General features: G+C 41.1%; 1 protein-coding gene across 4 annotated transcripts in view; it reads right to left on the bottom strand.

Annotated features, from left to right (window-relative positions):
• Positions 1–22786, bottom strand: part of APBA1 (amyloid beta precursor protein binding family A member 1) — an 89723-nt gene extending 66937 nt beyond the window's left edge. For 2 of the 4 annotated variants that reach the window (XM_086770254.1, XM_086770258.1), the window contains exon 1: positions 22668–22786. The gene's annotated coding sequence lies outside the window, so the exon portion shown is untranslated. Of the gene's footprint in view, positions 1–529; positions 662–22374; positions 22471–22667 lie in introns of those variants that run through there. The other 2 variants (XM_086770256.1, XM_086770257.1) reach the window with 2 other exon arrangements.
• Between the last annotated feature and the right edge of the window lie 1547 nt (positions 22787–24333).

Below are 24333 nucleotides of genomic sequence, written 5' to 3'. Positions count from 1 at the left end.
GGGCTTAGCCTCTGTCCTTTTAAAATTTTATCAGCTCCCTGTTGTTCAGTTCCTCTGAACATCAGCCCTGACCTCCAACATACCCACTGGTTTCACCAGCATGGTGTCATTTGCTAAAATTTATGACAGTGCCTTTTGTCCTGTCCTCTGGGTCACTGAGAGAGATGTTGAAGACAACAAGTCCCAGGATGCTCCTTCTAATACCCCTCTTGATACTGGCCTCTAGACAGCAGATGACCCATTAACGATGATCTCTGAGCTCAACTGTCCAAACCACTTTTTCACCCATCTGGTTGTCCTCCCTCCCAGACTGCAATGTCCCAGTTGCATATAAGAATGTTGTAGGAGACAGGGTCAAAACCTTGCTGGAGTCAAGGTAAGTAACATTCACTGCTCTCCTACTGTCTGCAAACCAGCAGATGTTATCACAGGAAACGGTCAGGTGGGTCAGGCATGATCTACCCTTGGTCAATTCCTGATGACTGCCTCCTCCTTCATGGCCCCAGAAATGTGTTCCAACAGGACTCACTCCAACATTTTTCGAGGGACAGAAGTGAAGCTAATCAGACTATAGTTTCCATGACTGATGCTTTCATTTGAAGATGGGTGCAACGTTTGCCTTTCTTAAGTTGAGGGGGACCTTTCCCAAACTGCATGACTTTTCAAAGATGACAGAACAGCCACGCAAATCCTTCCAGATTAAAACTTGATTCCTGGAACACAGGTAGTATAAATGACTTCTATGTAGTCACTAACAACCCAAAACTAAAAAAAAGATGGAAAACAGTTTTACTCGAACCAGAATAATTCCTGATTGCTCATTTTTAGCACTCATTTGTTTTGATTTGACATATTATTGTTTTGCTTTTTTACTGTAAAAGTAAACTAAATTCCAATTTGAAACACCTTCATAAATTTAACTATACCACTCCCTCTAAAAGTTCTAGAAACTTTATACCACACCAGACAGCAAGATTTGTCACGGTAAAATTTGGATTGAAATTTAACATACAGAAATGCTGAGATAAACAAATTACGTTACATTAGTGAGGCCCTCTGTAACACTACAGAGAGAGGCAGAGCATAAGAATCTGAGCAGAAAGGATCTGTGGATTATATTTGCAAAATAGTACCCAACTTACTGCAGTTCACCCTCTCTTCCTGCATAAGCAATTTCCATTTGTGTTCTCTCAGATACACTTTCTATTTGTGACATGAAACAAATTACATTACTATTCTCAGTTACTTTGGTTTGATGCGAAATACTGTCATATCTCTATCTCCTTCAAATTTCTTCACTTCCTCTGGGAATTATCTTGGCCATTTTCCCTAATGTAGGGCCACTCAATAAGCAAAAAGAGAGAGCAGCGCTGGTTTTAGAGACAACACACAGGAAAACTGAGCAACAGCAACATCAGCCTGCAGAACTGATTATTCCAAGCTTCTGTTGTGACTTTGGCATTATTTATTTGCAAACATCTACTCACCTTTTAAATTGCATCATGGAACTCGCATTTGAAGGAAACAAGGACACAGGCAGGAAACAAGCCATAATCACAACTCACAGAGTCAATGTGTCCTAACCCAAACCGCGCTCCACCATAAAGCAAAGCTTCTAGACTACCAAGTACATAGGATCTGTGTCAGATGAAAATACTTCATGTACAGACAACTGCAGAGGCTTCAAATTCTGACAGAGAGGCTCAATCAAACTGAGCTTTCTGTGATTTCACATCTACTTGAAAAGCAAGAAAGCCAGACTCCTTCCACTCCACCTACAGATTACCTGTGTAAAGACGACCCTCAGATGTGTTACAATTTCTAACCAACATGGGAGAGAGCTAGCATTCAACACAGAATACAGATCAACAAGTTTAAAACACTAGTAAACAAGCAGCCATTACATTGGGTTTACAGTCCTCACTTAAAACCATGAACTGTAAACAGAACCTGGTTTCAAGAGCCTCCTGCATATATTGTGTAAGATTTCAGCTCAGCATCTAAATTATATACTGGAAATCACTGGTTACAATTTTGACAAAGCAACTGGTATTCTCTCAAGCACATACATGGTTCTTATCTCACCTGGTACAAATTACACAGGAAATCTAATCAGTACAAAGCAAAAAATAATGGACAGAGTCAAGAGCTGTAAAGGCAGTCATAAAATGGTGCATATGAGTATTGCGATGGAGGTACTCTTTCTATGAACACTTGGGATTACTACTTCATAAATCAAAACAATTCTGTTACTCAGACAACTCAAAAGAAGCTCAAATCCCTACGGCTTTCTATTATTTGCTTCTACATCAGCTTCTGTTATTACTATAACAAAGTTAATTCTAACACCTTAAGAAATCTTGACCAGACAAGAAATAGAACAATCTACAACGAGTCAAGAGCTACACAAGCAATGATTGTCCAATTCGCACAACTGCCTGGTCAACTGATGACTGCCAAATCTATATATAACTAAGTTCAGCCTGTCTTAATCCCAGAGGAGAAAGTCAACGCATTCTCCCATTATTTGATCATCAGTTTCATTAAAAATGCATGGCTTTATCTATTTTTGAGGTCTCTACTCTTCCAAATTTCGCTGGAACTAACCAGCAAGGGTACTGCTGGGACAACAAAGGAAAATGGAGGCTCGTGCAAATTTCTCTACTTCTTTATAATATCAAGTTGAAAAAAAAAGAAAAATAAAAGAAAAAAAGGAGGGAGCATGTTTAAAACCCCTTCAATGGATTGATTTTACCCCTACGTCTACAAAAACAATCAATAAAACTGCACAGTTACGCGACAGCACACCACAAACTCTGCAATCACTGAATCATACCTTGATATCTCATCTGACACAATCGTATCAATGATCTTGTCCCTGAAGTCAGCATCAGTGACACTGATGACATTTCTGATATGTTTATTTACTCATTCTCAAAGGCCTCCAAGCATCCATGGTTATTTGGTCAGATTTTAGTGTTTCAGTATTCTTACTGTTGGTAAAGTTTTCCCAAGATCTCATCTGACTTTTCAGCATTTTGGCGGAAGCTGGTTAGTTATACTCAGCCCTGCCAAACCAAGCACAGATTGCCTGCCTATTCTTTACCACAGCTGTCTTCAGTGCCTTGTACAGACCCTCTCTTCTTTGGCCTAAACAACTCCCACTGGTTAGTGGGGATTCACTTTTCACAGTCTTGCACCTCCACCTATGGATTTCCAGTACTCTCCTTCAAACTCTCTCCAGCCCTCTCCAACAGAGCATGGCAAACAGTATACACCATCTGAGCCTCCACCGAGCATCCTTCATGCCTCTCCTAAGGCTATATTCCTGTTCTGTCAGCACAGTAACAACATGTCTCTGACAACCCATCTTACACTGTTGTTAGCTGCAACCCCCACAGAGGTTTCTACAGACCTCCTACTTAGCCAGCTGCTCCCTCACCGCGGTACCATGCACCTTGCTCTGGTCCCTGCTGAAAAGCACCTTCCTCTCCCTTCCCCCTCTAAAGAGACTGATTGTGACTGTTTTTCTGTCCTCCAACACCCTGGTGGGTCCCCCCAGAATGCCGCCTCTTTCACACCTCTAATGAAAATGTTGAGTACTACTGACAAAATCCTGCAAAATCCACCTTCATTGCAAAATGAAATGCAGGTTTCCATTTAATCAATGAGCTACTAGATTCCTCTCTGTGGTTTGCGTAATACGTCTTATGGCTGAGATTAAAATGAATCTCACAAGAGATTTACCTAGCCTCTTGCCACTGCCACAAAAACAAATAAATAAATCTAGACCAGAAGTATATCAGGAAACCTTCTGCAAACAGAAGAAAAATACTAAATTTAAAATTTTTTAAAAAATCACCCCCCCAAAAGTTGACTCAACTTGTAGGACAAGGATATCTTTGTACCTCATGCTTACCAGAGGAAAAAAAAAAGACTAAAAACATTGTTAAAATAATCAAACATCAAATCAGTCATAGCCTTTGAACAACTCTCCCTCAGGAAGCAGAATTAAAAATGTAGAAGACAACAGATTAATAAAATCATAAATTGATAAAATAAGCATAAATCTTTAAAATTATTTAAAAAAGGAAAAAAAAAAGAGTAACTAAACTATGATTAGGTTCTTTCTTACACCTTTAACTTGCTTTTCAATCTCTTGCTTCCGTGTTGACAAAGAACACACACATCTCCTTAAGCTACTTAACCTTGTTCCCTAGTTCACAACCTCTGAAAGCACTGTGTCGCATCAATGCAAGGCCCATGTAGTTTTGCACAACGCTAACTGTGACACAACGTGATGCATCCTGTTTTAAAACTCTTGCAGACTGGATCGGTCTTTCACCACAACACAGAGACCCCCCACTACTTTAGTGCGTAGGCACTTCACAAAAGAACAAACACTAATTTACAATAAGGAGCAGCAAGCTAAAAATCTCATCTTCTACCACTAACCAACAAGTTTTCACACATTAAAGTAGTGAGAAAGCAGAGACAAAATACCTCAGTTCAGGCTCAGCCAGTACACCCTGCCATAGCAGAGCTAGCTGGTTCTGTGCTCCGATAGTAAAACCCCCGGTATTCAGAGAGTGCTAGTGTGTGACACTGCCAAAGGCCATTACATCTCAGAAGTCAAGAATGAAGTACCACATCCTCCAAGAATGACACTGAACAGCATCCTCAGAGAGGCATTGAAAAAATGAGCAAGTCATGCTTCAAATCAAACAGGAACTGCACACTAATACAAGGAGGAATACTTTCAAAGGCAGCTCATTACCTGTTTTCTGCAAAGATGGAGCAGGACTATTGTTTACATCTCTCACTTAAGTGGAATTAACAGCGATTAACTTCTGAATGAAAATGTACTGACTGGGAAAGAAGAATGGGAAGCACAGGCTAGAAAATTAAAGAAATACAAATCTTCTGAGATCCAAACAAGTTTATTATTCAATCTAAAGATAAGCATTAAACTCCTAACAAAAAACCCACAGACAAATAAAAGAATCCCTATAGAAAGTAAATCGCCTCCATAGCCACTGGATACTTTCTGAAATGGCAGACTTGTTTCATAATCTACCTGAGTAATCAGACCTACAGAGCAAAAACACAATAGTATTGTAGAAAAAGGATAACTGTGGAGAAATTGTGCTGCCTTATTGTTGTAAAGTAGATAAAAATGCTGGCGAGAGACACACCCAGTTATCACCATACTGCTGAGAATAAAAAACATCCACTGTATTTTCAGCTGTCAATTCAGATAATAACATCCAAGACAGAAAATCAAATACAAAGAAAGAAGTCTAAATGCTATCTCTTTCCACTAAGCTATGCTAATATACTGATTTTATAGAATCATAGAATGGTTAGGGTTGGAAGGGACCTTTAAAGGTCATCCAGTCCAACCCCCCTGCAAGGAGCAGGGACATCCCCAACCAGATCAGGTTGCTCAAAGCCTTATCCAGCCTGGCCTTGAACGTTTCCTGGGATGGGGCACCAACCACCTCTCTGGGCAACCTGTTCCAGTGTTCTACCACCCTCATTCAAAATATTTTTTCCTAAAATCTAATGTGAATCTACCTCCTTCTATTTTAAAACCATTACCCCTCCTTTTATTACAAAAGGCCCTACTGACTTTTGATGGCTTAAAGTCTGTTTCATGGCAGTGAAAAGGTAATACATGAAATCAGGCTACTGTCTAGCAAATCTATTTCTAACTGATGAGTTTTCCTCTCCATAACCCACTATTTTTCATTGTACAGCAGTAGTAGCACAATCCCTACTGATGGCAGGGATTCAGAATTGTCTATTATTAGATATATGAACACGAATTCTATACCTCATATAGCAGCAACTCTTTAAAGACCTGTTTAGAACCCAAACAAACTAACACAAGTGTACAGTCACAACCAAGAGAGAACTTCTTATAAAATAAAAACCAGATGAATGTTATTTTATCTACAGGTGAGCAGTTTTGTGGAGAGGCTATCACATACATTAAGTATATGTCATGTTTTTATACAAGTTGATATTACTGAAACAAAAATGCACAGACATAATTAAAGCTTCATTAAAGATTTAATATATTATGTTGCTGATTTTCAATTATCATCTACCAAAAAGAAAACAGAGAACCACACAAGCTTGTAAGATTTACAACCTATGCATAATATTACGCTAAAAAAACACCAAAAAAACCCTATGATTAAGGAGCCTGGAAGGTAGGCTCTTTTATTAGATGGATAATCCACAAACAATACTTTAAACTGATTAAACATTTCTTTATTTCTCATCCTTAACTTTTTAGCCACTGGCCAATTTATTTTATAGGAGCCTCAAAGACAATGGGCTTCCTTTAAGCTTCATGGGCAATCCTGGTTCATCCTCCCAGTAGGAGAAAGGTGAGCAGAAGTCCAGCAGTGGCTGGCAGACCAACCTGAGGGTGCGATCGGGCCAGCAGATCAGCAGGTATTCAGCCTGACGTTATCTTCACCCTCTTTGGCTTCTTGAGCAATTTCCTGGCTTTCTTGGGGGATGTGTGGTAAGGATATAGGGAGCAGGACAAGAGAGCAACAGAGCAGTAAGCGAAAGGCAGACATATGAAATCCTTACGAATCTTATGAAAATCAGGTTCCGTGCGTCCTTGTGCTTCTGTAATTCCTTACGGGTTTTCCTCTTCCAAGCCCTGGAGGAACTGCAGTTCTGTGGCAGTCTTTAGTGCATCACACAGTTTCCCAACGCCAGACTCTCTTGATTTAACCAGTCCTGGTTCAGACCAGAGACATGTCCCAGGAAGGAAGAGGGCCATTCTCACAACAAGGCCATATTCAAGAGCCACACAAGGGTTCTGCATGGGACATGCACAGGAAACAGAAAGGCCATTTGGTCTCTGGTGAAGGAAGAGATTGAGCCCATTCTCTGAGAAAAGATGTTCACTTCAAACCATCTCCAAACATAAACTAACTGTATGGTGAAAATGAGTAGTCCAGACAGCCTGTTGCTTCGAATTATACAAAAAAAAATTAAAAGGCTTTAAATTTCAAAACACCTGGAGCTGACACAGTTTTACAACGGTGTAGCAGGGATCAGAAAGTGTCCCACCTTCACCTACCAGGTGCTGATACCAGGGCAGTGGAGGAGGTATGCAATGTGGCTACAAGTCATAAAAGGGAAGAGATTCTGTTTGTCTGTTGTAACCTTACCAACTGCAGGATTAATAGAAGAGATTCTATAAAAACCACTAAACATCATACTACCCAAAAGTTGAGCTTCTTGCCAGTGTACAGAATCCACCTACTCTCACCATTATTTCTTTAACAAATGATGCTCTTGCTTGCCTTTACTCTAGGACTGATTTCTCCTAAATTTTGCAACCTGCATATTGAACTCTGCTGGGTTCCGACAAGTAATGGTACAAGAGCACTTCTTCAACATAGAAATCCACATTGAGTAGCAGCAATTCCTTGAAAGGGCATTTTGCCATCTACCCTACAGTTACAAGAAGTCAAAAATAGAGCCAGAAAACTAAAGAGGCTAAATGGTGCCTCTTTCATCCCAAAAGCATATGCAGGATTTCATTACTGGCTTTTATATGAATCTATAGATTCTGTCACTGTGGACAGAAATGACTGAAGAATCCTGCATGAAAGACTCTCATGATGCTTGTTAATGCCAAAATCATGGACTAAATCATGTGGAAACTTAGAAATAAACACATAAAATAATAATTTAAAGCTTTTGGAAGGTTCTGTACATCATCTGAAGAAATGCATCCACATTGTTAAAACACCTCACTGTGTAATGTAAAACACTAGTATGTATACTTTTTTAACCCTAACCCTAACTACATTCCCATAAATACGATCTGGCTAGGAAACTTTTTTTTTAATAAATTTCCCTCAAGCTTCATAAACCTGTACATTAGAGAAAAACTATTTTTAGTTGCTCATAACAAAAAATACCTTATTTACACCAAAATTGCCTTAAAACAGCTGCCTGGAGTCCAAATTGACTAGTTTCTGGGTTTGAGGTGTGGGGGTTTGTTTGTTTTTACATGAGCAGAATCAAAACTACTAATGTGAGGAAAAGAGACAGAAGAGTAATAAAGTCATTTTGCCTGAAGGAAGATCTGGGTAAGAGTACTATTTAGGAAATAGTCTACTTATTCGGCATGTTTGTTCTCTTACAGATTTCATTGAGTGTATTTTTTTAACCCAGCTACAAGCAAGTGTACAAAATTTTTTAAAGTTATCTTTGCTTTTGAGCCCATCAAAAAGTTGAAAAAGTCCATAACTTAAAATAATCTGTAAACTTATACAGCAAAAATGCTTCCAAATAGAAGATGGGCACATCCTCCAGAGATCTCCACAATACCTTGGTACCACCTCAGCTCAGTTCCCAAGTGAGCCTTTGACAGTAACAAATACATAGATTAAATACTAAGGATAGACCTCCAATTTATTCTAAATAAACGTAACTCCACAAAATTGAACACAACTTCATGTCACAGGCAGGATTACAGCAGAGCTACAGAGATTTAAATCAGATCCTTCTAGACTGTTTTTTCCTCATTAAAAATATTGTTTCTTCTGCACTCTTGGTGCAAGTGAAAATCATTGGGACTTGGCTAGTTATGCTAGAAGCAGACCAGTGAGACTTACTAAGTCAGAGGATCTTTGAGATTCTGAGGTATTTTCTATTTCCTACTCATGTACTTCTTCAAATTCCTCAGGAAAAAAAAATTCTCACTTAGGGAAGAAGACATAACTAAACTCAGAAAGACTGCTGTTGATAATACCCTTCATTTTCATTAATTTCCACCTTTGGATTTTGGATGTTGCAGCTCAAAAGCATATCCTCAGCTGCTATCCAGGGCTTCCACACGGCCACACTCTGCCAGCCTATTCATTGCTCGGGAAATACCAGTGTGTTCATCTCCAGGGGACATTCCTAGGAGCTACTCTAGAGCAAGCAGTTAGTGAAAATGTAAACAGAAACACGCAATGTAATAACTACTATCAAAATAAACTAAGTGCTACTTTAAACAAAAAAGGTCATCTCCTACACTAGAGAGGATTATCACTTCATTACTTCCACCCTTGCTCCCCCAACACTGAAGCAGCAATACCATCTTGATTTTTGGGGAGTTGCTTTACACAAAAAGAAGCAAGTAGAAAGGGACTTGGAAATATTTTTCATTTCCAGGTATTTGTAGCACTTTTCATACAATACACATACAAGTTAAACCTTTGCAGAAGTTTCTGTGAATTTAGCCAAAAGTCATGGAAGATCGTGAACTGCCTTAATAAAAAGCCCTAGACATCAGGCAGTAGTCATTTAATTACATGTTTTGTATTTACTGAAAAGATAAAGTTAATGTTACTCTAAACCTCAGTAGGTTCCTGGAAGCCACAAACTCTGCACCTGAGCTGCCCTACAATTCCACCACTCTCTCAATGACTTCTGATCTGGGTTACCTACAGAGCAACAACAACATCAGCAATTTATTATCAAACTTAGAAACAAAAAAAAAACCAAAACATGTCGACAGATCAGTATCATAGTTTCTCCTAACATTTAGAATCATTTTTTCCAATACCTTTAATGCCCAAACATCCTTCTTTTACTGCTTTCAAAAAAATTAACTGACCCCCTTCCCATGCTGGACATTACTTCACTGAGGGTACCTGTACAGTGTTACCATTTTTCACTTAATATCTTTTTCCCAGCACCCGTATTGTACTCCTTCTGCCACTCACTGCGCATCTATCTGACCCTTACAATTTAAGTTGATTTTTCTACAGATTTTACTTTTCCTGTGTTTTTTAAGGAGGAAAGGCAAGCAACACAAACTGTGGCAATGTCTGAAACTACATCAAAGATAGACCCATTGATACAGGGCACACTAGGTAGAACCATTCCACTCACTTGCAAAGGAATAAAAATATTGCTACAAAGCACAATCATAGGCAATTACACCACGGTCACCGGTGAGACAGGCGATACTCACTCACTAATAACTTCCGATCTTCTTTTGTAAGGAGCAAACATACTAACGTTCATTCCTAACCTTTACTATATTTTAATTAAACTTTAAATATCAACCTAAAGCAGTTGACCACCGAGCCATGGAATGCTGCTTCAAAGGCAAAACTAAAATGAAAAATAATTTAGCACATCACCAAATGGTTGTTCTCATGGAAAAAAAAAACCAGTATCGGAAAACTACATCTGGTGACAAACAAACAAACGTAAAAGAAGAAAAAAAAAAAAATCTCGTTATCAGCTTCAATGATGATGGCATCCCAGACTGTGAAAAGCAAAGCCACATCAAAATTCCTCAGAAAGAGATAATTCAAGCTGAGCGTTGCTCCCCACAGTATTGTTGAAGTTCCTGCACCACTGAGTAGTCACTTCACCAAAAATGTATCTTCCCTCATTCCCTGGGAGACTATTTCACAGTCTAGTAGACCTTAGACGTTTTTTACAATGCTTAGTTCTCTTTTCTGTATCTCATCTCATCATTCACAGCTAAGTCCTCCTTGCCGTACATAGCTTTATTTCCTGCTGCTTCTGCCACGGCTTTTTGGTTAGGAGGTAAGATTATTGGCCTCTATTAATGAAAGGAAGACAACATTGCAGTCCTTTACAATTATTAAGAATCATTGCTACCCTTTGAACATCCTTATGGTATTTATTTCAAGACAAACAACCCATGTTGTAAAAAAGACACAACTAAGGCAGAGATCAAGTTTATAAGTTCTTTTAAAGCAAAGAGTTTTAATGGCAAGTTAAACTCCAACACTGAAAACTTGCTATTAAAATTCTAACATTACCCTTAACTCAGTCTCAGTATTCCTTGCTGTCTCTCTTCAATAGGTCAAAAATTGGCAGATTGAAACTTTTTTCTCACAGAAGACATGAAAAACCACTAACCTTGGATTTCTGTCATGTCTCAACTGAAAGCGTTGAACAACAAAAAAAAAAGTTTTACTGACATAGAAACAACATAAAATTTTCACACGGTAAGCTAATAACCCAATTTCTGCTCAAAATTACTGTAATTCTTTTCTTGACAGCATAAGGTTTACCAAGAAAAACGGAGAAGGCTTGCTTCTGCCATCCAGGAACATGTTTGTCCCTAATTAATAGATAAAATCACACAAACCCTCACAGTGTATAATCACAGCAGCAACGACGTGATAATTTCCTTTGCTATCCAAACACTACAGAAGTGCCATGTACTTGATGTGCAGATAGTAACAAGAGAAACTATGTGCATACCTGTCACAACGAGGTCTTCTATTTCTGTAATTCACTGGGCATCTTTATTAGCAAAAAAACAGATGCCATCCTATTCACGTATGTACAGACACCACTCCAACAATATATTAATTAAAAAAAGGAAAATGGAGAAAAATGTATTACTTAACGTATATATTCACTAGGCCAGAGGAAATGGAAAGACTTGCCCTGAGTCTGAAGTATCAGAGCTATGCAGAACAGTCACCACACACTGCCAGATCTTTAGCATGAAGAAACAAAGATTTATTTAGACGCTGTGGACCACTAGCTCCAAACTGCGGACTGTGAAGCTGTTTCTATCACAATGGTGAAGCATCTGCCAATTTTTAAGCACTAAGGTTTTCCCATTAACCCAGCCCACAATTCTCCTATAATTTCCAAGAGATAAAGTTATTTTTTTTCTGAAACATGTGTTTCTAGATTAAATGCACACACAGACATGCACTCACTCAACTGTCTTCCCGTGTATCCTCCACAGGTTCATCAAATCCTTTGCAAAGGCATGCTTTCTAACCTCAGTCCCTCAAAGATAAAAATTCACTATTACATCATTGCTTTTTCTTGGGCAACGTGTCACATAGTGGGAACTCATGAATGGGGCTACATTTAGAAACAGAAGAATCAGCCTCCTCAGAACAAAGAACAAACGGAAAACATGATGATGTAACTTACAACCCAGACACAGATGGGAGTGAAGAGAAAAAAAAGAGGATTAAATACTCACCACATACAATTCGAAGGCATTTAAAATACAAAGTACCCACAGCAAAGCTAGAACAGATATACACCAGATCTAAATAAAATGCACACATGAGATTACCTTCCAGACCTTGTCACAAGTGCCATGCACAGGCAAACAGAGCTGAAGGATGACAATGCTATGCCTTACAAGCAGGAATTCAGTTTTCACATGCTACACTTAAAGACAGGAAAAATAAAATTATAACTAGCACATCCTCTGAGGTACCTGCGGCTGAGGCTGAAGAATCTGTGATCATAAAGACAATCCTGGAAATACATATAAAAGCACTACTGAGTCCCCTGAGTCCCCAGACAAAAACTGGCAACAATACCACTGCCATCTCATAAAATGTAAACTGAAATCGGTGTATTTTCACTCCATGTTTGCTCCTGACACTCAGATCTCTCCACAGAAGTGAAAGAGTCAAAAATCTCATCAGCTCTCTGTGACAGTGCTGTGTAAGCTACAGATATCAGCAAGAACAGATCTGGGAGCCACTAAAAGAGAATTCAGAAACCACTGCCTGTGGGTAAAGTGTATCACAGCTGACAAGCAACAGAACAAAAGACTAAACTTCTACAGCTTTAGTCTCTCCGCAGCAGAAAATGGCTTCCAGATTTGCACCCTTCAAGCTTAACATGCTGATCCAAACATTTTCTCTTTAGACAGGACTGCAGTCAGAAGATTTGCTCTTTGGATAATAAAAGCATGGTGGAGATCTTTAGGATGATTCCTTCCTCTTGGTAAAAAAAAGGTTCTTATTTTGTGAACATTGTTCTTAAACAATGGGATCTTAGGGTGTCTTCAGAAGATCCAGTTCATAAACAAGTGCACAAGAATAAACAGACGTTAGAAAATATAACAGTCTGAATACATAACATTCAGGTACAACAGTAGGTGCTTTTTATACTGTATGCTCAGTTCTTGTTATGTATTTGGCATTGGCTTGGTTACAGCAAGTATGAGATAACTCACTAACATGCTGTGTCATCAAAATGCACCAGATGGATGCTCCAATTACACAGTCTCTTCCCTTCCCTACTCCCCTCCTCCAAACAGGATGTAATTTTTAAAGAGCAATGATGAGTGCCAACATGGAAAATCCTATGTTGGCAATTACTTACCTACCAAAGTGTAATCACTGCTCCAATTACTGTACAAAACTCACAGTGAAATTTACTCTTGATCTTGAAACCATTTACAAAGCTGTACTGCTGCAGTTCCTCTAAGGCTTTGGGAAGGGCTAGATTGAACACAGAACTATGCACAACTGAAAGTTCCAGGCAATTTTGATTTTTTCCTAAATAATCCACTCCTGCCACTATCGTCATACAAGCTTCCCTGACACTGCCTTACAGGTGACTAATACTTTTTCACATTTTCAAAAAAAAAAAAACTAACTAGACTCCTCCCTTTCCCATATTCTCCCCCTTACATACACTTCACCTGTAGACCGCTGCTGCTGGACAGACCAATCAGTGGTGCAAGGCCTCCTCCTCATCAGGTGGCACCAAGAGAAAACAGGTGGGTTTCCAGCAAAGCTGCAACGACAGGTCGCTGTCTTGCATTGAGTGACTCTTCCTTCCTAGGATCCACCAGCATTTCAGCCACTCTCTCATGCTGTTCAAACTAAATACAAATAATTATACATGACTTCACAGCACACTACTTCATACTTAAATGATATGATGACTTTGTATTTGCAAACATGTCTTCTCTCCCTAGCATGAACCCCCACACATGCCAGGTGAAGACAAACAAAATCCACCCAAAGACTTCATTGGATTCTCCTCAGACCCACTAAGGCAGAAAGTTGTACTTGGATTATTAGGTACACCCACTATTCAGCACCTCACTACAGCTGAAAAGCCAACACAAAAAGGATGCCACCATGGTTTGTACACTACTACACTGTAATAACTGTGTGAGATTTTTGGAAAGGCCATGAAGCCACAGGATTCCTATCATACATCGAGAGAGGGAAAGTCTTCAACTGGTAAAGTGGTGGTAGATGTGCACCTAGGTGGAGGAGGTTAGTCTTTAAGTGGAGTGTGTCTGATTTTTTGACGCACTAAGTATTAATAAATGAGACATAGAATATTGTAAAAATGAAAGAATAACAGCTTTTTTTTTTGTGCACTGTCATTAAGTTCTTGCAGTTGCTATGATTACTAGACCTTCAGACTGACTTTAGAAGTATCTTAACCGACTGAAAAAATATCTTCCTCACATCACAAGAAGCCCTGAATTATTCAACCCCACCCTGTGAATTCCTTCCTGGTAATTTCACCATCTTGTTTCAGGGGTAAGACATCCACAAAAGCACAGTAACTATCCCTCAGTGTTTCCAATGGCCCTAAAGTCCCTGTTCTGCACCCTCTGTCATTTGAAAGCACAAGGCTCTGGGACAGGCAGTTGAAAAAGCCTTCCTCTTCCAAATAAATGAAGTGCCGTTTCTTAATAAAAAAAGGAACTGCTATCTTACTGCTGTTTGTGCTACTCTGTTATCCAGAGCATATCTAGTGCATGTATATAAACCTGCACCACAGTGCCCGTGGATGACGCTGCTTACAAGACCATAACACAGAATTTAACACTGCAGATCAAAATTTGAGTTGTGAATTGCTCAGGTTTCAACACTCTTACGTACAGGAAGGGGAAAAAAAAAAAAAGAAAATATCCTTGGACTTCTACCTAAGAAGTCATTATCTTCATGGATAAAGATGCTGAAGAAACAGTATCTTCAATAAAATATGAATTTGCATACTAGAAATGTGACACATCCACATTGCCTTTGCTGCACACACAAAAGCTGTTCATGGCACTTTTAACTCCTACAGAATAAGCAAAAAGCCATCATTTTTGTAGTAGAGAACTTAATACTTTTTTTGAAAATTGGCTATATGAATGTTAACTGTATAAAAGCTAGGATGGCGTTTTTAATATTTACTTTTCATGCAACTGTACTTCCACACCGCCATTCAGTTCAAAATGTTTCTGTTGGCCATCAGGGGTAATTTCTCCCGAGGAAGGTGTGACAGAGAACCAGATCTCCTCTACGAAATGTTTTGTTATTCCTGGTCAACAACAGCTACAAGCTGGATCCCAGTGACACAGCACTCTCACAGCACTCTCACCAATGCAGCAGAAGACATCAGGTGATGCTCCATGTCACCTGCGATAATCAACATAACCCAAAGAATTACCTGATACATTACTGAGACTACTTTTTATCTAAAATAAGCAGTGACACATGCAGCTTATAGACATCCTGATCAATGTATTTTTCTCTTCTCCTTCCAGTTTACTTATTTGGCTTTCCTTGACACAAGGATTTTGTTCATGAGGCTGGGCTATCTTGGCTCCAACACCAGAAATAATCAAGTCAGCAACTAACCAGACATACCAGATCTTTTTAATAAAGTAGTTAGATTTGAATCCAGAACATGTTTTGATGTATTGTGCATGAAAGCATTAAATATGTGTAACTCCCAAAATATAGAGGTGTGTTCTATAGCCTTAATTACCTTTAAATTTGCATTCACAAGCAGCTTGACCAAAGCTGAAATAAAGACATTCAGTCTTTACAGTTTTCTTAGGTAACGAAAATAAAAAGGTATGTGGGAGTGTGTTAAGTCTCTAATTCAACCTTAACTGGAACTAAAACTGCCTATACCAAAAACGGTGTGGCCCAAAAGGTACTGCACTCAAAATACAACCCATTAAAACTGTCTGACTTCGACAAGACTTTAAACTAGGGCTAAGCAAACAGACTAATTATCATAAGGCTGTAGTCGAAAGTCTAAAGCCTGGATGTTGAAGCAAATGCAGAGACAACGCTACAAAGTAGGTTGCTGACCAATGCCCAACTCCTTGCCAAAACGGCAAAGAGCTCAAACGCCTCTCCCATGCTCGCTGTAGCCCTAGCATGGTCCTGCATGAAGAAGCTTTCAAGGACTTCGGGATTTTCTCAGTTATGAAATAAAATTAAGCATGCCAAAATCTGAATGATGTCATGGCAATCTCATAAGTGGATTACATTAATCATTTATCAGCAAGGGAAGATAATTCTTGAGTGAGAGCAGAACCCTGAGTTCATCCCTATTTATCAGTCTGAGACAAAAGATGCAACAGCTGTAGCTATCAGAAATACATGTGAAGTTCATGGAAAGGGTATGTAAAATGTCCACTGAAAATGCAATGGAACTACAAAGCTACAGGCTGGTTTTACACCGACTCTTTTATTTAATGCAAGTTCCTGTAAGTGCAAGTAGCACAAAGCTACTGAGGGAGATTTTCTTCATTAGATAAAATGTAACTGCACAGCACATAATTAGTAGGAATGCTGCTTAATGAATCTTTCATTTTTGAAAAATTGTGCTCTAATTTTTAAACTGTTGCAACATAATTTAACACACAAAAAATGTTTTCTAAACTTCCGAACATCACTTTTCTCCATTTTGATCATCTTAAAAACCCGGTTCAAAAAAAAAAAAAATCAGGTCACTGTGTATGCTAATACAGCACATACACCCACATTTCAGCCCTCTCCTGGGTGGAATGACTATGGTAAGAGGGACTTAAAAACCAGCACCCACCAGGAAGAAATTGCCATTTCCCTCATGCTGTAGACGCTCTTCACCCCAAGACTCCCATTGTCCCAACAGCAGTGGCAGTGCGAGCAGCTCTCTGCTGCTGACTCGGCCGGCAGAGAAGGAAAGCAGGTCAGAAGAAGACTTGCCTCCACCAGCCGTGCCCCATCCCACCAGGGTGCTAAGCAAAACCTTCTGCACGCTCTTGTGTTTGAAAGTCACGAGAGGCATGGCACTTTGGCTTCAGAGCTTTATGCTTTAGGCAAGCCAAGAGCTACAAACATGGCATGTGCAGCCCTTGCCTTAGTCACCCGACTTGAGCAGAGCTTAGATCAGATGGCATTTAGGGATCCTTTCCAACTCCAGTACTCTGTGATCATAAAAAAGCTGGTGTGAGAAAGCTGTTAAGAAAAGATAAGAAAAAAACCCTCATCTCCCCACCCACACCACACAAAAATGCCAATTTCCTCTTCCAGCAGTGGAGGCAGTACGCACCCTTCCAAAATTCACCTGAGACAGCCAACATACAGAAAACTACTGGTTTTGCCCATTCTTTGGATTTGAAGAGTGTTAGTTGAAGTATTCTGCTTAAGTTAGCCTGGATAAGACCTAGAGTAAGAGCTTTTACCCTCCACTGCTTCCCCCTGCTCTGGCAGGAGCTTTTTTAGATATTACTCTCAGTTGTTTTTTTTTTTAAATGTTTTTCTAATTTAAGTTTATTTAGTCTAAAGAAGAGTTATATTTAAGATTTTCAAAGCACCAAAATTTCAAACATGATCATGTAACTCATATATCAGAATAAATTAAAAAAAAAAATCCACTCATAAAACCTAAGCATATGTTAGGGAAAAAAAAAAGTCATATTAATGTATGTTTTAAGTCTTCCATTATGTTCTGACTTTTTTTCTCCTCCTTCTGTTTAAAAATACCTTCTTTTACCCAGCCCCTAAGCTCTTGCCCACATACCCATGGGTATTCACAATACCCATGAATTTTTGAGCAAAATATGCTTGCCAAAAAAAAAAAAAAAGTCGAATGACCACTGGAAGAGGAAAAATCAGAAATCTTTTCTCCTATATACAAAAATGAAAATAATTGCAGAGAAACAAAAATATTTATCCAAATCAATACAGGGCACCAAAGTATCTCCCAGATATCGAACCAGTATCTCAACCACACACACACTGAAAGGCAGTTCTTCCCGATACACATCCCCAGCATGGAAAAAATTAAGCAACAGTGAGTTAATTTAGGGTAGTTGCTCAATTGATCTTGGTAGCAGATGACCAAGTTTTATAGACTCCATGGCTCTGCTGTTCTGGTGTTTTCCTGATCTGTGCTCATCTTTTAGAGCTGAAAGTTTTAATATCAAGTTCAGCAGGGATGCTCTTGATGCACAAAAAGGATGCCAGGGAGATTCAGAAGAGTTTAATTAGCTGAAAAAAAGAAACTACCACTAAAAGGATTCAGCCCAAATTCCAAGGATGTGCTGCTCATCTGTCACATTCACCCACAGACTTTTAATGAAGTCTCTCACTCCCTACTCTCACATTTTCCTCAGATGAGTGACAAGGTGGTCATCTTCTTACAGAGAGTAATTTTTGTTGAAGTGCTTATTACAAAGAAAGAAGTAAGCGATGCTTAATCACTGGCTTATGAGCAAGATTTGACAGACCAAACAGATTACCCAAGAACATGTCGGACAGTATGGGGGAAGGGTGCCTCCAAAAAAAAAAAAACAAAAAACAAAAAACCCCAAGAGATTTAAACACGTCAGATTTTTAAACGTTCTGAAACCACTGGCTGAACATCACATAACGTCTCCTCCTTTTGCTAGGTCATGGTAAAAACAGAGGCTTCTAGTGTCATTTACCTCCCTCACACAATTTATTGTTTTAAATACTTCTAATCTATTTATTTCACTAGTTTCCTTGATGATGGACAAAACCGCACTGCTTACCGACAAACAACTGCTTATACAGGCTTACTGGATAATGGAAAGTTCTCCCAGTAAGTATCTGCAGTTAGATAGAACACAGCACAGGAAACACCTTGTAGGATATGATCCTGTAAGGACCTGGAGAGATGCCACTTTCCCTGAGGCATCTCCCCATTGGCTCCTTGGAAACAGATTTGCACTCCCATTCCCACTCCTCCTCCCATGTTAAGACAGACCCTCTCCAGCAGAAAGAGTCTAGTGGAAAAATACCATCCTACGGTCCTCGAGTAGCTTCAGCTAAGTCCTCTGCCAACCACAGCTCTCAGGTACATATTACGCCACTCCGGTATTTATTTCTTCAGAATTAGGGCAGGTATTATCATCATTATTTGCCCGCATATGTGAAAGCAGCAAAGACGTTTCCCTAGGCCTCCCCAGTAAAGCAGCAAACGGACAGCTTTTTTAGAAGAAAACAGTCCCATGCAGTGGAAACAGAAAAATACTATGACACTGCTCTGAGCAGCTGGCTTACCAAATCAATCAATACTATGAAGCAAAACCAATCAATCTGTTTTTCAGAAACCTTTAATCCCTACGCAATTTGTATTACATGCAATCTATCAGAAATAAATGAGCAGAGGGCTGCTCACTAGATCTCTCATTACGCAGGAATCTTCACCTTCTGTGAAACCAGAAAAACTCATTTTAAAAATCCATTACTGGAACATTAAGGCTTGACTTCAACCTACAGTAATAGGATCTTGTTCAAAGTTAAGCTTAAATTAATGAAGCTGCACTGCCTATGGGCAACATGTATTAAGCCATCTGAAGCACTTCTATTTTTTAAAAATTATTACTATTTATTTTTTTGAGTGTAAGAGAAAAGGTCTAACTCTTCTCATTCAGAATCTCATACAAATCCAGAAGAGCTACGATCAATAGCAGACAATTCATGCGCTGAGGGGGAAAAAAAAGCTAAATCTGGTCTGAAGTATGTAGGCCATGAGATGTAAGTTAAAAGTTTTAGCTCCCTGCTTGATTTTTCCTTCATTTTGTCTATTTGATGACAAATCCTAACGTGATCATTCATTTTGGATACTAACCCTGAACTCACATGCCTGCAGTAATATCAGAGAACCAATGTCGTGTGTACTTTCCCAGCTAACTTTTCTGGATTTACTATTCAATTTTCCTGATTTTGTTTGCCACAAACACTACCCCACATTGAGACAACTTAAAGCCAAACAACAAAACCTCTGCAAATGACTATCCACATTAGCCTATAAAAATACAAAATAAGCAGCTGAACAGGAGACCCCATTTCTTTGCACTCCCATGTCTTTCATGTCAGCTCTTGTGCTAGAAGGCACTGCTTGTAAAAAGAAAAGGTCAACTACATTTCAGAGATATAAAAAATCCTCACACTGTAGGCTTTTTAAGTTCAAGAACATAAGCACTGTATATGACCATGAAATAACATGGTATCAAAGAAGTCACAAGCCAGTTCCTGGTCCAATTAAAATCCATTCAAATCTCCTATACAAAGAATTCAGGTTTCTGGTTAGTGTTGCTTATTAGGCAGATGATACAAACTTCAGTCTCAAAATTAGCAGTCCCTGGTTTTAAAGCACTACAGAGTCTTTACATCCACATAGAGCAAACAAGATGTTCAGGCTTATCTCCAAAAATCCACACCAACTGTCCCTGCCTCACAAGAATAAGGGCACAATGGACCACACCAAGATTTTCACCTCTGGCATCTACCATGTCACCACATCCAGCATCACCAGTTTCTTCCAAAGCATTACTTCCTACACATGTTTAAACACATGAAGATAGTTTTAACAAATAAAAAATTGAGAACGCATTTACACTCTTCCCAACACATAAGGAATTGCAAACTTATAATAAAAAAAATAATTAAGAATTAAATTATTCACTCAAGAGATTATCAAAAGCATTTTCCATTAAGTAACCCAAAAGAATTATAGTAAAAAGCTTTGGTGTTTCTCCCTCCTCTCCAACACATCAAAACTATCTTTTCTATATACCTAGATGTACCAAACCACCTTCCCAGCATTCTTACACTTTATAACCAAAGGGCTAACTTGTGAATATCTTTATTTTAACAGCCTTCCAAAAGGCTGGCCTTGCATCTGTCAGAATAGAGCATAGCGGCCAGCAAGTTTGCTGTTTTAAGTGAGAACGATACATTCATGTAAGATAAATGTATCGCTTCAAGCTACAACTGAAAATGTCCAAGAAAACTTAAGACCAATGAATGACATGATTCATACTACACAGCCAGCCTTGAACTGCCATTAGCTTGTAGAATTGGCGTAAAAGCCCACAGATCTCTGTCTCAGATCACATACTCCAACGAAGGCAAGCTGTCTTTCACCCGGGTTTACATTTCACTCATTGGACATCTACAACATCTGTCCCAAGGTGCATTAGAACGCTAAATTTCCTGCTTTTGCAAAGTTTCCTGTGGTCCTCCATTATGATTTACTGGACACTTAATTTTTCAGTATAAATACACACAAATGCACAGAATTCAACGGTAGCTGTTTTTCCTCACCCCCAAACAGCATCTCTGGGCAGTATACCCTTACCCTTCCACGTCACCACCTCGATTAGAGCAAAAGGTGGACATGCATCTCACTTTTGGTTATCTGCACACAACCAAAACGTGGCACCTAGAGAATAAACATAGAATATGCCACTGTTAGTGTTTGGGAAAATCTGGCATCACGTACTTGTTCCAGCCACGGGCTGCAAAGGCAGGTGCAGCCAGTACAAATTTTAACAGCAATGCAGCAGAACCTGGAGTACTGTGACTGGAATATTTTCCAGGGCAAGTTGGTTGGGACCCCATGGGCCGCAGGCGCAGAGCAGACACAGAATTGCAGCCACCTGGGCCGTACTCTTTATCAGCTGGCATAGCATGATGCATGCCAAAGACAAGAAAAATGCTACATGACCGATCTGCCCTACACCCACATTAGCTCACTCTTAATATATGCAGAGTCAGGCAAACATCTCTGCCTTCTAGATCTTCAGCGGTTAGGAAAACAGCTGGATCTGCAACACACTCTCTAAAGCAAACTGTAATTCCACAGCCCACAAAAAGCCACAGCAGGGGAAAGCAAAAAGATGTAGTTTTCCAGCCTAGGCCCAAGTTCCCGTCTCTCTTAGAAGGCAGATTTGTAGATGACGGCAATAAAACAAGCCTTGGTAAATCACTCCTGTTAACACTGATCTTTCCAGAAAGCAGATGCAGCACACACGGCTGCACTGACCACGGCTGTGATTTAGGCAATCATTACACCAAACTGCTTTTCCGGGAAGAAAAGATCAAGACGCCTTCCCTTTCCTAAAGCCAGGATGTGAGGGTAGCAGATGTCACCCCCCCCCGCCCCCCCCTGCCCAGGGATGGAGAGCAGAACAAGCAACTCGCTGCACCCCACGGGGCACAGAGGGCGGGTGGGAACAGCCAGGCCCCGCGGGTCCCCAAACGGGGACGCAGCCAGGAGGGGGCTGTGCTCCCCCGTCCTGCTGCCAGCGTGACCGCTCCATCGGCGACCGCAGAATCTCCACACCGCGCACCCCCCTCCCCCGCTCCATTTCTCCTTTCCCTTCTCAACACAGAAAAGATGCGGGGTGAGGGGAAGGGAAAAAATAAAATCTAAACCAGAAACCAGTGGATTAGGGCACGCGCAGCTCCACGCAGTACTATTCCACGCACCCTCCCCCAACGTTAAAGAAAATAATTAAACAGATAAAACAAGCGAACGCACGTAACTACCCCGGCCGGGGGCTGGACTCCAGGCACTCCCGCCCGCGCTGGAGCCGCTCCCCGCGGCCCGGGCAGGTGCAGAGCCGCCCCGCTCCCCCCGACATGCGGGTACTCCCCCGCCCCAGACCCCGGCCGCAGCCCCCCGCCTCCGGCAGACGCGGCGGGAGCGGCCTGGCCGCCCACCCGCCCCCTACCCCCGGGCCCGCCCGCCTCCCCGCCACCCAACGGCATGGCGGAGGGAAAAAGGGGGGACAGGGATCCCGACCTCCGGTCCTGGTCGCGGCCCCTCCGCACCTAGTGCGGGTCGGCGCCGCCTCCTCAGCAGGCAGGGCGGCTCCGGCGGGGGCGGCAGCGCAGCGCGGGGCGGACAACCCGGCAGCCAGCCGCTCCTCCCGCCGCCACCATCTTCCTCCTCCTCCTCCTGCCTCCGCCGCCAGCACCGCCCGGCCCGGCCCGGCCCGGCCCCTCCTGCCGCGCCGCACCGCCCTCCTCGCGTCAGCGCGCCCGGCCCGCTCCCTCCGCCCCCCAACGCACCGCCGGGAGAATGGGGCGGTGGCCCCGCGGGGCCAGGTGGAGGCCTGTGCGGCCCCGGTGGGCTGCAAGCAGCCAGGGCGGCTCGTCTCCGGGGGCCGTCCTCTCGGGCCAGCGTGGTGCTCGGGTGGGCGGTGCAAAGCGAGGGAGGCCCCGCAAGGCGCGAAGCTTCCCGGCTTCCCGTCCAGATGGGCCCACGGCCTTGGCCGGACCTCGAGAGAGGCGCAGGCTCCCGCCGGCGAGCCGGCTGGCGGGCGTGCCGGGCCGGGGAGGGCTGCCAGCCGGCCTGGGGCCGCCGTGGATTAGGGCACGCCAAGGAGCTGCAGGGGCCGTGGCGCTGCTCGCCCGACCGAAGCCTGCAGGCAGCCTATGAAGTTCTTACCGGTTACCTCAGTGATGCTGCATGTACGACAAAATCCTAAATCCCTCAAGATACTGCCTTGCATTTTATGGTATTTAAATGAATATGGCTGGACAGTCATAACCAAAATAAACTATCAGAAGAAATATCCTTTTTTTTTTTTTTTTCCACAGACAGATTGATACCTAATGAGTTTTCCATTTAAAAAAAAAAAAAAAAGGGTAGGAGACATTAAGGCGCCTAACAACTAATGGACAATTGGAGTATTTGCAACCTAAGTCGGAACACTTTGATAGTATTATGAAGGCGATAAACATCATTGAAGGATTTAGGCACACCCCACAGCAAACTATCATAAGTCATCTGAACATATAAGGGCTTGTAATTAATTGCTACGATTACATAGTGTTAGTTTGGAATATAATTCTGGTTTTCCCCATCCAAAAACATACCCGAAAGAGGCTCTCTGGTTCTTGGCAATAGGGTAGCACCTATTCCCCCATTATGATATGGTTCAGCCACCCTGTAAGCACAGCTATACTTTTATATCCTAGCCAAAATGCTGCAGTATGCCGCAGGTGAAGACTTTGAAAATGAAAATATGAAAAAATACTGTTGAAAAAGAAGGAAGAACTTAAGAAAATATGAGTAACTTTTGTTGCTTAGACAACTGCTACCAAAATCCTTTCCTCTGTTTTTAATACTTTTTTTTCCCTCATTTGCTAATAGTTTTTATTCATTGACATTCTTCTTTCCTGTCATGGAGACCATCCAATGCGATAACTTTTGTAGTGAAAATAACAAAACTTAGAGATCTCTGTTCCCTTCTCTTCTGTGGCCCTGATGTGGCCCCAGGTTACCAGAATTTAGGGTGTCTAGAATGCACGTGGAAGACTTCTAAAGCTATTGATTCTTGGATAGTTACATTAGGTAAAACACTTGTGATTAAATTCCTTCTTTCTGTTCTTCATCTTAAAATAATGAAACAGTCCCGAGTGTGACCTAAATTTGCCCTGCATTAAAAGGGAGATTTGACCAGATGACCTCTAGAGGTCCCTCCCGACCTAC

The sequence above is a fragment of the Chlamydotis macqueenii genome, chromosome Z (assembly GCF_036417535.1).
Source record: "Chlamydotis macqueenii isolate bChlMac1 chromosome Z, bChlMac1.mat, whole genome shotgun sequence".
Lineage (NCBI taxonomy): Eukaryota > Metazoa > Chordata > Aves > Otidiformes > Otididae > Chlamydotis > Chlamydotis macqueenii.
This window is presented reverse-complemented; position numbering and strand designations above follow the sequence as displayed.